Source organism: Bufo gargarizans, chromosome 2 (genome assembly GCF_014858855.1).
Source record: "Bufo gargarizans isolate SCDJY-AF-19 chromosome 2, ASM1485885v1, whole genome shotgun sequence".
Taxonomy (NCBI): Eukaryota; Metazoa; Chordata; class Amphibia; order Anura; family Bufonidae; genus Bufo; species Bufo gargarizans.
Genome location: NC_058081.1, coordinates 703,049,862 through 703,066,046, shown reverse-complemented (window position 1 = coordinate 703,066,046; position 16,185 = coordinate 703,049,862).

Genomic DNA, 16,185 nt, shown 5'->3' with positions numbered 1-16,185 from the left:
TTAAAGTGAATGGGTCTGCATCCGTGATGCGGACTGCAGACAGCCGGTGCCCCGTGTATTGCGGACCCGCCGCATGCGGAGGGGCAACGGCCGTGTGAACGAGCCCTTATGTGTCTGAAATTCCTACATGTAATAGCAGGGTGATTGACTGCAGGAAACGCTTCACACGCGACAGCCACCAAAAAAAGATACTATTGTACAGAAATGGCTACAAAAAGCTCAAATAGAATATAATTTTTATTCAATGCGTAGATATAATCTAACATGATTAACAGAGATGTTAAAACCACCATAGAAAAAGTGTGGTCCCCCGGAAGGGTGGTACGGCAGTGTAATAATAATCTATATAATGTAGTAGTAACAATAGGAGGCCGTTGTAAGAGGTAACAGGTAATTTGTCCTGTATGCCATAAGCAAATAATTGGTAAGTGCTAGTAAAGTGCAGGTGCCAGGACATATTGGCATCAAACTCATATTAATTGAGCCAAAATAAACTCCTACATAACCAGAGGAAGGCTGTGCTGAAACTTGCGTTGGGCTGTGTGGTTCGCCCGAGGGGACTGTGCTCTGATGGGTATGTAGTTACTGTGGTACCTGTGATCTCTTGTTTATTTATCTTTTTTTTTGGTTATGTAGGAGTTTATTTTGGCTCAATTAATATGAGTTTGATGCCAATATGTCCTGGCACCTGCACTTTACTAGTACTTATGACATACAGGATTACACTGCCGTACCACCCCTCCGGGGGACCACACTTTTTCTATGGTGGTTTCAACATCTCTGTTAATCATGTTAGATTATATCTACTCATTTAATATAAATGTTATTCTATTTGAGCTGTCAATACTCTGGAGTCTTTTGGTAGCTATTTGGATTGGTCTAGAGTTGGCTCTATTTGAGTTTTTTTTTTTGGAGTTCCTTTTAGATTAATACTTTTGTGTAGAATCTTCTTGTAATAATATTGTAGAGAAATGTTGACATTTTCACCTAAACATAACTGTGGAATGTAGTACAATTCACCAAAGACTAATTGGGTCATTTATCAAAAGGGTGTACAGTAGAGCTGCCTTAGTTGCCCATAGCTGTCCAAAATGAAGGGTGGAATCTGATTGGTTGCTATGGGCAACTGAGCCAGTTCTACTTTACATTAGTTTGATTAAGTCCCCTTGCAGACGAGCGTTCCTCCCGCAGCGAGTCCGCATCGCAGCTCCCGGCCTGACCTCCCGGCGCTGCCGTGGGTCACATAGCATTATATTGATTTATCATGCTATGTAACCCTTACACTTCTGGAATGTATTGGATAACACTGACATAATGCTTCCAGTGTTATCCAATACATTCCAGAACTGTAAGGGTTACATAGCATCATAAATCAATATAATGCTATGTGAATTTCGTCAGGGCTGGGAGGTCAGGGCGGGTGCTGCGATGCGGACTCGCTGCGGGAGGAACGCTCGTCTGCCAGGGATAAAAGGGATCATGCTGTGTTGAAAGAGCCATTTGGCCAGATATAATGTTAAACAGGTTCAATACCTAAAGTTACAAAGTATGCAAAACAGACAACACCAAAGAAAACCAAAAAAGGTACTTTTTTTTTAAATTAAATGAAAAGGGAGCTTACAGCACATAACGCGCTTAGTTGACACGCTGACTACATAATGTATAACTGTCAAAATCATTTAGTTTATTTGATGTTAAAAGGAAATTGGTGAAAAGTGTCCGCTCCTATACCTTCGGAATAAATGTGTTTGCACATCCAAAAAGTGTATGAGCATTATTGTTGCTAAAAAGACACATGGGTCCAGTACACTACAAGATCAAATAAATGTGACGGACCATGTGATGAATGTAGTGACGTCATCAAAGGTCCTATTCCTCACAGAACAAGACAGAAGAGATGCCGGCTGCGCGAACAAGTGGATTAAGGTGAGTTAAATTATTATTTATTTATTTTTTTAACCCCTCCAGCTACAATGCACCGGGACGCATCTGGACCCTATCCGAACACGCTCGTCTGCAAGGGGCCTATGGGTGATGTAATCCTGGGAAGGGAATAGTTAAAGTTTCTGAATCCTGGACTTCATCAAGAAGGTGCAACAAATTGTGCAAGCACATTTCACAATAATTTACATTAACAGCAGAAACATTTATGGCAGTGTGAAAAAAATCAGCCATTTAGCGGCTAATATCGAAAATGCACATTCAACAACCCTACGTGCACGACATAACCTATAGTTAAATACACACTTTACCACAGAGAGGGGCGCATTAGATGTTCGGATAATGCAAAGGCCCAGCAAAAAAAGAAAAAAGGCATTGGTGGCCCCAACGTCCCTGGTAGAGCAGCATTTGGCGGAATGTTAAGGGAACCTTCCTGGAGACGACTTCCGAAGGCAGATAGACTCAGAAGATTGGAGTCGCTACTACTGCCAAATCCCCCCAACTTCAATCACTGTAAGGGCTCATGCACACGACCGTATGTATTTTGCGGTCCGCAAAAAATACGGATGACATCGATGTGCATTCCGTATTTTGCGGAACGGAACAGCCGGCATCTAATAGAACAGTACTATCCTTGTCCGTAATGCAGACAATAACAGGACATGTTTTATTTTTTTGGCGGAACAGAAATACGGACATAAGGAAAACGGAATGCACACGGAGTAACTTCTGTTGTTTTTGCGAACCCATTGAAGAGAATGGTTCTGCATACGGTCCGTAAAAAAAAATATTGAACGGACACGGAAAGAAAATATGTTCGTGTGCATGAGCCCTAAAACAGTAGTTGCCGTCCACCAGGGCCAGAAGAACAATTGAAAAATATTTTTTACATTTATAGAATCGAGAACCACTTAACCACTTCAGCCCCGCTAGCTGAAACCCCCTTCATGACCAGAGCACTTTTTACACTTCTGCACTACACTCCTTTCACCGTTTATCGCTCGGTCATGCAACTTACCACCCAAATGAATTTTACCTCCTTTTCTTCTCACTAATGGAGCTTTCATTTGGTGGTATTTTATTGCTGCTGACATTTTTACTTTTTTTGTTATTAATCGAAATGTAACGATTTTTTTGCAAAAAAATGACATTTTTCACTTTCAGCTGTAAAATTTTGCAAAAAAAACGACATCCATATATCAATTTTTCGCTAAATTTATAGTTCTACATGTCTTTGATAAAAAAAAAATGTTTGGGCAAAAAAAAAAAAATGGTTTGGGTAAAAGTTATAGCATTTACAAACTATGGTACAAAAATGTGAATTTCCGTTTTTTGAAACAGCTCTGACTTTCTGAGCACCTGTCATGATTCCTGAGGTTCTACAATGCCCAGACAGTAGAAAAACCCCACAAATGACCCCATTTCGGAAAGTAGACACCCTAAGGTATTCACTGATGGGCATAGTGAGTTCATAGAACTTTTTATTTTTAGCGGAAAATGATGATGATTTTTTGTTTTTATTTTTTTCTTACAAAGTCTCATATTCCACTAACTTGCGACAAAAAATAAAAAATTCTAGGAACTCGCCATGCCCCTCACGGAATACCTTGGGGTGTCTTCTTTCCAAAATGGGGTCACTTGTGGCGTAGTTATACTGCCCTGGCAATTTAGGGGCCCAAATGTGTGAGAAGAACTTTGCAATCGAAATGTGTAAAAAATGACCGGTGAAATCCGAAAGGTGCACTTTGGAATATGTGCCCCTTTGCCCACCTTGGCTGCAAAAAAGTGTCACACATCTGGTATCGCCGTACTCAGGAGAAGTTGGGCAATGTGTTTTGGGGTGTCATTTTACATATACCCATGCTGGGTGAGAGAAATATCTTGGCAAAAGACAACTTTTACAATTTTTTTATACAAAGTTGGCATTTGACCAAGATATTTTTCTCACCCAGCATGGGTATATGTAAAATGACACCCCAAAACACATTCCCCAACTTCTCCTGAGTACGGCGATACCAGATGTGTGACACTTTTTTGCAGCCAAGGTGGGCAAAGGGGCACATATTCCAAAGTGCACCTTTCGGATTTTGCAGGGCATTTTTTACACATTTTGATTGCAAAGTTCTTCTCACACATTTGGGCCCCTGAATTGCCAGGGCAGTATAACTACGCCACAAGTGACCCCATTTTGGAAAGAAGACACCCCAAGGTATTCCGTGAGGGGCATGGCGAGTTCCTAGAATTTTTTATTTTTTGTCGCAAGTTAGTGGAATATGAGACTTTGTAAGGAAAAAAGAAAAAAAAAAGAAAAATCATCATTTTCCGCTAACTTGTGACAAAAAATAAAAAATTCTAGGAACTCGCCGTGCCCCTCACGGAATACCTTGGGGTGTCTTCTTTCCAAAATGGGGTCACTTGTGGCGTAGTTATACTGCCCTGGCAATTTAGGGGCCCAAATGTGTAAGAAGTACCTTGCAATCAAAATGTGTAAAAAATGGCCTGCGAAATCCGAAAGGTGCACTTTGGAATATGTGCCCCTTTGCCCACCTTGGCAGCAAATAAGTGTCACACATCTGGTATCGCCGTACTCAGGAGAAGTTGGGCAATGTGTTTTGGGGTGTCATTTTACATATACCCATGCTGGGTGAGAGAAATATCTTGGCAAAAGATAACTTTTCTTTTAAGTTGGCATTTGACCAAGATATTTTTCTCACCCAGCATGGGTATATGTAAAATGACACCCCAAAACACATTCCCCAACTTCTCCTGAGTACGGCGATACCACATGTGTGACACTTTTTTGCAGCCTAGATGCGCAAAGGGGCCCAAATTCCTTTTAGGAGGGCATTTTTAGACATTTGGATCCCAGACTTCTTCTCACACTTTCGGGCCCCTAAAAAGCCAGGGCAGTATAAATACCCCACATGTGACCCCACTTTGGAAAGAAGACACCCCAAGGTATTCAATGAGGGGCATGGCGAGTTCCTAGAAATTTTTTTTTTTTTTTGCATAAGTTAGCGGAAATTGATTTTTTTTTTGTTTTTTTTCTCACAAAGTCTCACTTTCCGCTAACTTAGGACAAAAATTTCAATCTTTCATGGTCTCAATATGCCCCTCACGGAATACCTTGGGGTGTCTTCTTTCCGAAATGGGGTCACATGTGGGGTATTTATACTGCCCTGGCTTTTTAGGGGCCCTAAAGCGTGAGAAGAAGTCTGGAATATAAATGTCTAAAAATGTTTACGCATTTGGATTCCGTGAGGGGTATGGTGCGTCCATGTGAGATTTTATTTTTTGACACAAGTTAGTGGAATATGAGACTTAGTAAGAAAAAACAAAAACAAACAAAAAATTTCCGCTAACTTGGGCCAAAAAAATGTCTGAATGGAGCCTTACAGGGGGGGGGGGTGATCAATGACAGGGGGGGTGATCAATGACAGGGGGGGTGATCAATGACAGGGGGGTGATCAATGACAGGGGGGTGATCACCCATATAGACTCCCTGATCACCCCCCTGTTACTGATCACCCCCCCCTGTAAGGCTCCATTCAGACGTCCGCATGATTTTTATGGATCCATGGATACATGGATCGGATCCGCAAAACACATGCGGACGTCTGAATGGAGCCTTACAGGGGGGTGATCAATGTCAGGGGGGTGATCAGGGAGTGTATATGGGTGATCACCCGCCTGTCATTGATCACCCCCTGTAAGGCTCCATTCAGACGTCCGCATGTGTTTTGCGGATCCGATCCATGTATCCATGGATCCGTAAAAATCATGCGGACGTCTGAATGGAGCCTGACAGGGGGGTGATCAATGACAGGGGGGTGATCAATGACAGGGGGTGATCAGGGAGTGTATATGGGTGATCACCCGCCTGTCATTGATCACCCCCCTGTAAGGCTCCATTCAGACGTCCGTATGCGTTTTGCGGATCCGATCCGTGGATCCGTAAAAATCATACGGACGTCTGAACGGAGCCTGACAGGGGGGTGATCAATGACAGGGGGGTGATCAGGGAGTTTATATGGGGTGATCATGGGTGATCAGGGGTTTATAAGGGGTTAATAAGTGACGGGGGGGGTGTAGTGTAGTGTAGTGTGGTGTTTGGTGCGACTGTACTGACCTACCTGAGTCCTCTGGCGGTCGATCCTAACAAAAGGGACCACCAGAGGACCAGGTAGCAGGTATATTAGACGCTGTTATCAAAACAGCGTCTAATATACCTGTTAGGGGTTAAAAAATTCAGATCTCCAGCCTGCCAGCGAGCGATCGCCGCTGGCAGGCTGGAGATCCACTCGCTTACCTTCCGTTCCTGTGAGCGCGCGCGCCTGTTCACAGGAAATCCCGGCCCTCGCGAGATGACGCGTATATGCGTCGTCGTGAGCAGGGCTGCCGCCTCCGGAACGCACATCTGCGTTAGGCCTCATGCACATGACCGTTGTGTGCATCCGTGGCCGTTGTGCCGTTTTCCGTTTTTTTTCGCGGACCCATTGACTTTCAATGGGTCCGTGGAAAAATCGGAAAATGCACCGTTTTGCAGCCGAGGCCGTGATCCGTGTATCCTGTCCGTCAAAAAAATATGACCTGTCCTATTTTTTTGACGGACAACGGTTCACGGACCCATTCAAGTCAATGGGTCCGTGAAAGAACACGGATGCACACAAGATTGGCATCCGTGTCCGTGATCCGTGGCCGTAGGTTGCTTTCATACAGACGGATCCGAAGATCCGTCTGCATAATAAAAGCTTTTTCTGATCTAAGTTTTCACTCCGTGAAAACTCATTTCCGACAGTATATTCTAACACAGAAGCGTTCCCATGGTGATGGGGACGCTTCTAGTTAGAATACACTGCAAACTTGGTACAAGACTGCCCCCTGCTGCCTGGCAGCACCCGATCTCTTACAGGGGGATATGATAGCACAATTAACCCCTTCAGGTGCGGCATCATATCCCCCTGTAAGAGATCAGGGCTGCCAGGCAGCAGGGGGCAGACCCCCCCCCCCCCTCCCCAGTTTGAATATCGTTGGTGGCATAGTGTGCCCCCACCATCGCCCCCCCTCCCTCCCTCTATTGTATTAAATCGTTGGTGGCACAGTGTGCCAACCACCATCGGCCCCCCTCCCTCCCTCTATTGTATTAAATCGTTGGTGGCACAGTGTGCCAACCACCATCGCCCCCCCCCCCCCCCCTCTATAGCAGTAACATTGGTGGCAGTGTGCGGTCTCAACAGTAGAAGATTCATACTTACCTGCTTGCTGCTGCGATGTCTGTGAACGGCCGGGAGCTCCTCCTACTGGTAAGTGACAGTTCTTTAGCAATGCGCCGCACAGACCTTTCACTTACCAGTAGGTGGAGCTCCCGGCCGGACACAGACATCGCAGCAGCAAGAAGCAGGTAAGTATGAATCTTCTACTGTTGAGACCGCGCACTGCCACCAATGTTACTGCTATAGAGGGAGGGAGGGGGGGGGGGGGGCGATGGTGGTTGGCACACTGTGCCACCAACGATTTAATACAATAGAGGGAGGGAGGGGGGCCGATGGTGGTTGGCACACTGTGCCACCAACGATTTAATACAATAGAGGGAGGGAGGGGGGGGGGCACACTGTGCCACCAACGATATTCAAACTGGGGAGGGGGGGGGGGCTGCCCCCTGCTGCCTGGCAGCCCTTATCTCTTACAGGGGAATATGATAGTACAATTAACCCCTTTAGGTGCCGCACTTAAAGGGGTTAATTGTGCTATCATATCCCCCAGTAAGAGATCGGGTGCTGCCAGGCAGCAGGGGGCAGTCTTGTACAAAGTTTGTAGTGTATTCTAACCTGAAGCGTCCCCATCACCATGGGAACGCCTTTGTGTTAGAATATACTGTCGGATTTGAGGTTCACGAAGTAGCTCATATCCGACAGTATATTCTAACATAGAGGCGTTCCCATGGTGATGGGGACGCTTCAAGTTAAAATATACCATCGGATTGGAGAAAACTCCAATCCGATGGTATAAAAGAACTCCAGACTTTACATTGAAAGTCAATGGGGACGGATCCGTTTGAAATGGCACCATATTGTGTCAACATCAAACGGATCCGTCCCCATTGACTTGCATTGTAATTCAGGACGGATCCGTTTGGCTCCGCACGGCCAGGCGGACGCCAAAACGACTTTTTTTTCATGTCCGTGGATCCTCCAAAAATCAAGGAAGACCCACGGACGAAAAAACGGTCACGGATCACGGACCCACGGACCCCGTTTTTGCGGGCCGTGAAAAAAAACTGTCGTGTGCATGAGGCCTTAGGCGGTCCGGAGGCGGTTAATAGCGGTTTTTGAAGTCTAATGTGTTTCCCATCGAAGGCCCCCAGACAATTTGGATAATCACCTGCAGCTTTCTCCAACCACATTGCTTCAGTGGGCTCAGGCACAGCAACATCTTTCAAGTTCCGCCATATAGCCTCACTCGTTTCCTTTACAATAACACGAATTGTGGATTTGCCGCAGAGATACGTAAAATGTAATGACGAGAAACTCATTCCAGCAGCTAAATACCTGTTGGTTGAAAAAAACACGGATCTCAGAATTAGAATGCATAAATAAACTAAAATAATATAAAAAAGTTACCGCAAAGTAAGGGCTCATTCACACGAACGTAAGGGCTCCGTGTCCGTGCACCGGCCGTGGGGCAGCCGCATGCAGATCGCAGACCCCTTCACTTGAATGGGATCCGCGATCTGTCCGTTCCGCAAAAAGATAGAACTTGTTCTATCTTTTTGCGGAACGGAACACCACAGAAGAGCTCCGTAGTGTTTCCGTGGGGTTCCGTTCTGTGCTTCCGTTCCGCACCGCATCTCCCGATTTGCAGACCAATTCAAGTGAATGGGTCCGCATCGGTGATGCGGAATGCACACGGCTGGTGACCCGTGTATTGCGGAACCGCCATATGTGGCCCGCAGCACGGGCACGGAGCCCTTACGTTCGTGTGAATGAGCCCTGAGGAGAAATAGGCGGCCACATATTAGTCTCTTGCCGTGTCAAATGCACACAGAGAAAATCTAGCAAATAGTCAAAGAGTGTAATGTGCATACGATAATAATTTGGAAATTTCTGTGGATAACGGCGTAAATCACTAAATAGCAACTGAAAATGCGCTTGAGTTAAAACTCGGTTGATAGTTTAGAGCAGGGTTGCTCAACCTGCGGCCCTCCAGCTGTTGCAAAACTACAACTCCCACAATGCCCTGCTGTAGGATGATAGCTGTAGCCTGTTCGGGCATGCTGGGAGTTGTAGTTTTGCAACAGCTAGAGGGCCGCAGGTTGAGCATGCCTGGTTTAGAGGATGTACCCAAATGTGTCCCTTCAAAGCTCGCCTCCTTCCACTTGCAAGGTAGTCAGGCACTAGACAGGCATCATTTTTTAACTGAGCAAAGTGGTTTGTCTCGCGACAAAAAAAAGGGAAAAATATTTAATTTATATAAGTATGCAAGTCGCGCAACAAATGTCGTCGTGTAGCCCTAGCCTAATGTGTCTTCAGCCTCATGACTGCATCTAGTTGCCCACTAGGTGGCAGCACTGGTCCACACTGGTGACAGACACCATAACAATCCCGGGACTTAGTCTGATACGTTTTCCCTGCACTGATACATTGTAACAACTAGAGATGTGTACTGCTGTTATGTTTAGCAATGCGAACGGGCGTGACAAATTTACGATAGCCTAAACCAGAAGATGGTGTAAGGTAAACCTGAAATCTGCACCAGCAGACAAGCCTTGTACTAGTAATGGATTGAATAACGCTGGGTTCACACCTGAGCGTTTTACAGCGCGTTCCTACGCGCTGTAAAACGCACAACAGGCAAGAACCAATGATTCCCTATGGGAATGGTTCACACCTGGGCGTTTTACAGCGCGTACGATCGCGCTGTAAAACGCCCGACGCTCAAACAAGTACAGGAGCTTTTTTTGGCGCGTTTGACGCACGTTTGGGCCATAGACTCTTTGGACAACACTGCTGTCAATCACCCAAACGCGCGTCAAACGCGCGTCAAACGCGCGTTTACTATTACAAAAATCGCACATAAAAACGCGCGTTTGCGAAACGCTTAGGTGTGAACCCAGCGTAAAGGAATTTTAAATGAATTCATACAAATAAATATTATTCAGTAGATATGGCAGATACGCAAATGGCCAAGCTCTGCCCACTCGCATCAGCCACCGCAGGGAGGTTCTGCCGTACTGTGTGGTGTTGGTCTGGCAACTGGGTTCTATGGTGACCCAAGTTCGATTTAGGCCTCGTGCACACGACCGTGTCTGTATTGCGGTCCTCAAACCTCGGATCTGCAAACTACAAATGCCTTCCGTGTGGGATCTGCGTTTTTCTCACTCCCATCACTAGAAATGACTATTTTTGTCTGCAAAATGGACAAGAAGGGGACATGTTCTATACGGATGCTGATGGAACATGGTTGGTGTCCGTGTGCTGTTGTTGTTTTTTTTGCGGACCCATGGAAATAAATGGGTCCGTGTGCGATCCGCAAGACAATGTGGATCGGACATGGATGCAAAATACAGCCATGTGCAAGAAGACTTGGTTGAATTTCAGGAGGCTGCATGCTGCCGCTCTAATGTAGACATTAACCCTGGGTTCACACCTGAGCGTTTCTCAAACGCGCGTTTTACGCGTTTTTATGCGCGTTTTTTGTAATAGTAAACGCGCGTTTGTGTAATTGACTGCAGTGTCCTATGGCCACAAACGCGCGTCAAAACGCCCCAAAGAAGCTCAAGTACTTGATTATGCGTCGGGCGTTTTACAGTGCGATCGTACGCGCTGTAAAACGCCCAGGTGAGAACCATTCCCATAGGGAAGCATTGGTTTCCATGTGTTGAGCGTTTTACAGCGCGTTTGAACGCGCTGTAAAACGCTCAGGTGTGAACCCAGCCTTAGGGTACGGCTACATGGCAATGAATGGGGTCGCAATGCAACTCGCACGTTTGCTACGACCACAACACGTGATATTTTTTTTTGCGATTCACGTGTCGCAGCAAAAATGCAAGTAGCACTGCGACCATTTTAATTCATTCGGCAGCCCCACGGCCAAAATCGCTGTGTAGCTGAAACCTAAAACAAGCATAGCTGCAGTGTAAGGCTGGGTTCACACCTGAGCGTTTTACAGCGCGTTCCTACTCGCTGTAAAACGCTCAACAAGGAGAAACCAATGCTTCCCTATGGGAATGGTTCTCACCTGGGCGTTTTACAGCGCGTACGAACGCGCTGTAAAACGCCCGACGCTCAAAAAAGTACATGAGCGACTTTGGGGCGTCTTGTCGCGCGTTCCCGTACATAGACTTCCGGGAACGCGCGACAATGGGCGTTCGCATACTACTGGAGCCGCGTAGGTGAGACGCCGGAGAATCGCGCATACACAGCGCTCAGGTCAGGACGCTCAGGTGTGAACCCAGCCTAAAGCAGGATGGACAGATTAGAGTAGTAAAACAAAACTATATGAATTTGGTATTGCTGTAATCCTACTGACCCAGAGAATAAAGATATTATATTATTTATACCAAAAAATGAACGCTGTAAAATGTATAGCATAATAACAGTGGCATTATTGCTGTTTTTCCCATCTCACTCCTAGAAAGAGTTAATAAACGTTAATCAGAAAGTTATGTGTACCCCAACATGGCGCCATTAAAACTACAACTTGTCCCGCAAAAACAAGCCCTCATACAGCTGTATAGACTGAAAAATAAAAAAGTTCTAGCTCTTGGAAGGCGATGAAAAAAGGAAGAAAAACACTTGGTCAGTAAGGCCCAAAACCGGCTGGTCACTAAGGGGTTAAAGCAGCACCCATTAACTTGCATATCATCAATCAGTGCTCATTATTAGCTCGTCATCTGGCCCTGTAAGAAGACCCAGAGCTGGAATTACTGATCACAGCACAGCACAGTACTGTCCTGATAGAGCAGTGCTGCAGTGTAAAGCACTGAGGGAGGACCAGAGCAGCAGTGTGAGCCCGTATTTAGGCAGATTTCAGACTGGAATGGCTGATCATCGCTGTGCCTTCATAGATCAGAACTAAAGAGCAGCCGAGGGAGAGGTAATAAATGGCAGGTTATCGGGGGCTCCGACCGACACCCAAATCACAGGGCCAATCAGTGTCGCAGGGCCCCTACACTAATATGTGAGTGCATTCGTGGGGCGCTGGGCGAGATCTGCGGCTGCACAATGCAACACACTGTTATTAATAGACTTTGGCCGTTATTTATTGCCCTGTTTTCCAATTAATATATTGCTTTCTCAGCAAAATACCCGAGCTTACCGCCCCTTCACAGACCTCCAACGCTCTGCTTGCTGTCAGTGAAATACAGCACTCATTACATAACTCTTGTCACATGGACAGAAGTTGTCTGCAGCAAGTCGCAATGTTTTGGAGCTGTGCAGGTTTGACTTCCTCATATCAGCAGCAGAGGTCAGTTTGAACAAGCAGAGCTGCAGTGTAAAGCACGATGGAGGGACAGTGCAGCAGCCTAAATATCTGATGAGACAAGAGTCAGATTTCAGAGCACCTGAGACTTTAGAGGCAAGTCAAGTCTGAGCCCTGGGTTTGGCGTATGTGCGGGGAAAAGCCCCTGACGTATAGACGCTAAACATATATATGGAGCTCCATGCATCCGACAAAGAGATCATAGCTGTGCCCTAAAGGAGCGAAGCTGCAGTGTAAAGCATTAGGAACAGATAGAGCAGCAGCCTATAGATGTACTGATAATAGTACAAGCCTACACCTAGTGCAGCCGGATGAGCGGCTGTGGGATTCCCAAAACGTGTTACCATCTTGTACTTACACGTCCTGCAGAGAGAGGAGGGGGCCCCTCCTGGTGCTGGCTCCTGCGTCATGCAGGGGGGTTACCTCCTTACTCCTTTCACCAATCTGACATTTTCTCTCCTCTATTTACTAAGAAACATCAATTCCCATAGACCGTCAGCAGGGGGCGACGATGAGTTCAGGAGAAAGCTCCGCCCAGAGATGCGGCAATATGAAAACTGCAACGCAAAGCATGATGGGAGAGACCTTCAGACTGAAATCACCGTAAATGATTTAGAGGAGCGGTGGCGGGATTTAATGGTACCGGTTATTTATTTATTTATTTTTTTACTATTTTATTCCATGCTTCTAAGCAAATTTCACAAAATCATGGACATCTCTTTTAGGGCTCATGCACACAATCGTATGCATTTTGCGATCCGCAAAAAATATGGATGACGTTCGTGTGCATTCCGTATTTTGCAGAACGGAACAGCTGGCCCCTAATAGAACGGACCTATCCTTGTCCGTAATGCAGACAATAGGACGTGTTCTATTTTTTTGCGGAATGTGCAGCGACAGGGTCCGCAGGGGCAACACGTGAGGCACGGTGGGCCGATGGGGGTAGCAATTAATTTACTCACGGTTAGTGGAGCCTCCCTGGGCCGGCGTGCAGTGATGGGAAGGACAGCACCAGTTCCTTCGGGGCACTCTCTGTTTGTCCAGGGACTCCCGCCAGATGGTGTTCAAGGTGCCCTGAGTGGTATGGGTTTTTGTTAAGGTGCCTTGGCGGCAGGGTCCCTGGTGTTCGTGACGCCAGCACCGTTAGGTGCAAAAGAAAAGTAATAAACTGAGTCCAGACCTTGAGTGAAGTTCAACAGCAGCTTTACTTTGGTAAACGTTTCTCCAACAGTTTACAGACTTTATCTTGGTTCCAGCAGGTGTTAGCATTAACTCTGGCAGGCAAACTCGTCTCTGCTACATCTGTTGCTCTCTGGCTCTGCTGTGCTGACAGGCTCAAATGGAATCTTTGCTTTAGCTGTATGCTGCAACTTCTCTCTCTGTAGTCTGACTCTAGCTTAATCCAGTGAACTTTTCCTCCTGGATTCAGAGGCTTCGGTCTTTGGCCTCTGTGTCTAGCAGAGCTGAAGTTGCTCTAGCTGGCTTAGGCAGGACACGTCCAACAGGGACGTGGACCTGCTTCCTTCCCCTAGCAGGGGGTACTCTCCACTGACTTCTAACTAACTAAGACCCTTCCCTCCTTAGAGGGAGAATTAGAATAGAAAGAAGGCTCCATCCTCTCTAAAGTAGCACTGTCCTGTTTGCTGCCACCTCTGGTGAACCAGGTACATTACATCTGAACATAACAGTTACAAGAAATAGATAGGCACATTGTGACGGGCCTGAAATAAATACACAGATGACATGGAATTAGCCTATAGGAGACAGTAGCGGGGTGCGGAAGTGGTATTGGCACTCTGGGTAATTACATACCCCCTAACTTAAAGAGGACCTTTCATTGGTTTGTAGTAAGTAAGATAAATATCTGTACCTGCTATACCCCCCGCTGTGCTGCCACCCTGCCTGTTTTTTAAAATAACGCTCCTGCGCCCCGTTATGGCCCCCCGCAAATTCCACACTCAGTATACTAATACTGAGCATCGGTGCAATGAGGAGGAGACAGAGTCTTTCTCCGTTGGCGTCTCCTTCTCCGCTGGCTGTAGCGCTGTCCAATCGCAGCGCAGAGCGTCACAGCCGGGGAAGTTTTTTCTCCCTGGCTGTGACGCTCTGCACTGCGATTGGACAGCGCTACAGTGAGGGGAGAAGGGGACGCCCACAGAGAAAGACTACGTCTCCTCCCCATTACTCCGATGCTCAGTATTAGGATACTGAGCTCGAAATTTGCGGGGGGGCCATAACGAGGCTCAGGAGCGCTATTTAAAAAAAAAACAGGCAGGGTGGCAGCACAGCGGGGGGTACTTCGCAGGTACAGATATTTATCTTACTTACTACAAACCAATGAAAGGTCCTCTTTAAGACACAAACCGCCCTCGGCTTGTGCTTAGGATATATGCTCTAAAGGTACCAAGTAACAGTTAAAGTGCTGCATGAGAATATACAGTACATAGACTGACACAAAGATGGCTACCTATAGATTCCTGCCTGTTTGAGTAGGGTGTCTTACCACGGTTTTCCCTCTTGCAGAGAACCAATAAACCAAAAATACTGCACCAAGTGCTCAAATACTCCGCGACGTGGCCACAGTCGTATGTGGAGCGCGGGGGTGTCATGTACTGTAATCCCTCCATAGAAGGGTGGCTTCATCCTGTATTCCCTTACAGCACCAATGTCTAATCATGCTTTACGCTTCGTCACCTTGATGACTAAACAGGTAGCTACAAAATTTCCTTAAGGTGGTGCGCAAGGCCTTAGGACACACTAAATTAGGAGGCGGAGGCAACGCACTCTCATACCTCTAGCAGGACTAATCCCTCCAGACACATATTAGAAGCGGGTTACCCTTGACATTGTTAGATCTGCTTGTGACTTACCACTTGGTTCCCCTTGTGCAGCAAAAATACAATACAGTACACCGAGGCTATCTAGCTAACACAAGGTCAAAATGAGAACCATTAGTAATGAGAACCATTAGTATTACCGTCCTCAGAGGCAGTCCATATGAGCAAGGATGCTAACTATCTAGCTAACAATATAAAGTCCAAAGTCCATACAAAAAGTGCATAGATCAGATTGCGGCACCTGTAAAGAAATACACACAATGGGCACAATTCTTTAACGTTGCTGAAATGGTAAAAACATTAGTGCAAATATATAAGGCACATAAAGTAATGCAAGTATATAATGCAATTAATAGTGCAATAAAAAATGCAATTAAAGGGGTTCTGCACTTTCATTTAACTGATGATCTATCCTCTCAAACAGCTGATCGGCGGGGGTCCCGGGTGTCGGACCCCCGCCAATGAGAAGCTGATGATCTATCCGGGGGATAGATCATCGGTTAAATGAAAGTGCAGAACCCCTTTAAATCACTTTTGAGTCCTTTTCTTCAGTGCTTGAGTATTACGTGCACGAAACTGGAACATGAAGTGCAACAATGTCATTATATGTAATCCATATAGGGCAATAATGTCACTTGTAATCCAATAGGTCGGTTAAAGTACAAAGTCTCTGATGGGCGAAACACGAGCTTTGCATAGGATAAAATGCAGAAAAATGTCTTTCTGGGCACTTGGCTTGAACATTGCATAAAGTTTGTTTTAAGGGTAAAAAGAGATATAAAAAGACGCAACTGGGATTTTAGCAGCAAACTGGAGTCCAGGTGGGAGTCCATCCGAGGAGCAGTAGGCTCAGAAGGTGGCCTGGGGAACTGCCACTAGCAAAGAAAACAACTAAACAGAGTCCCACTTAACTAATGGGTCCCTC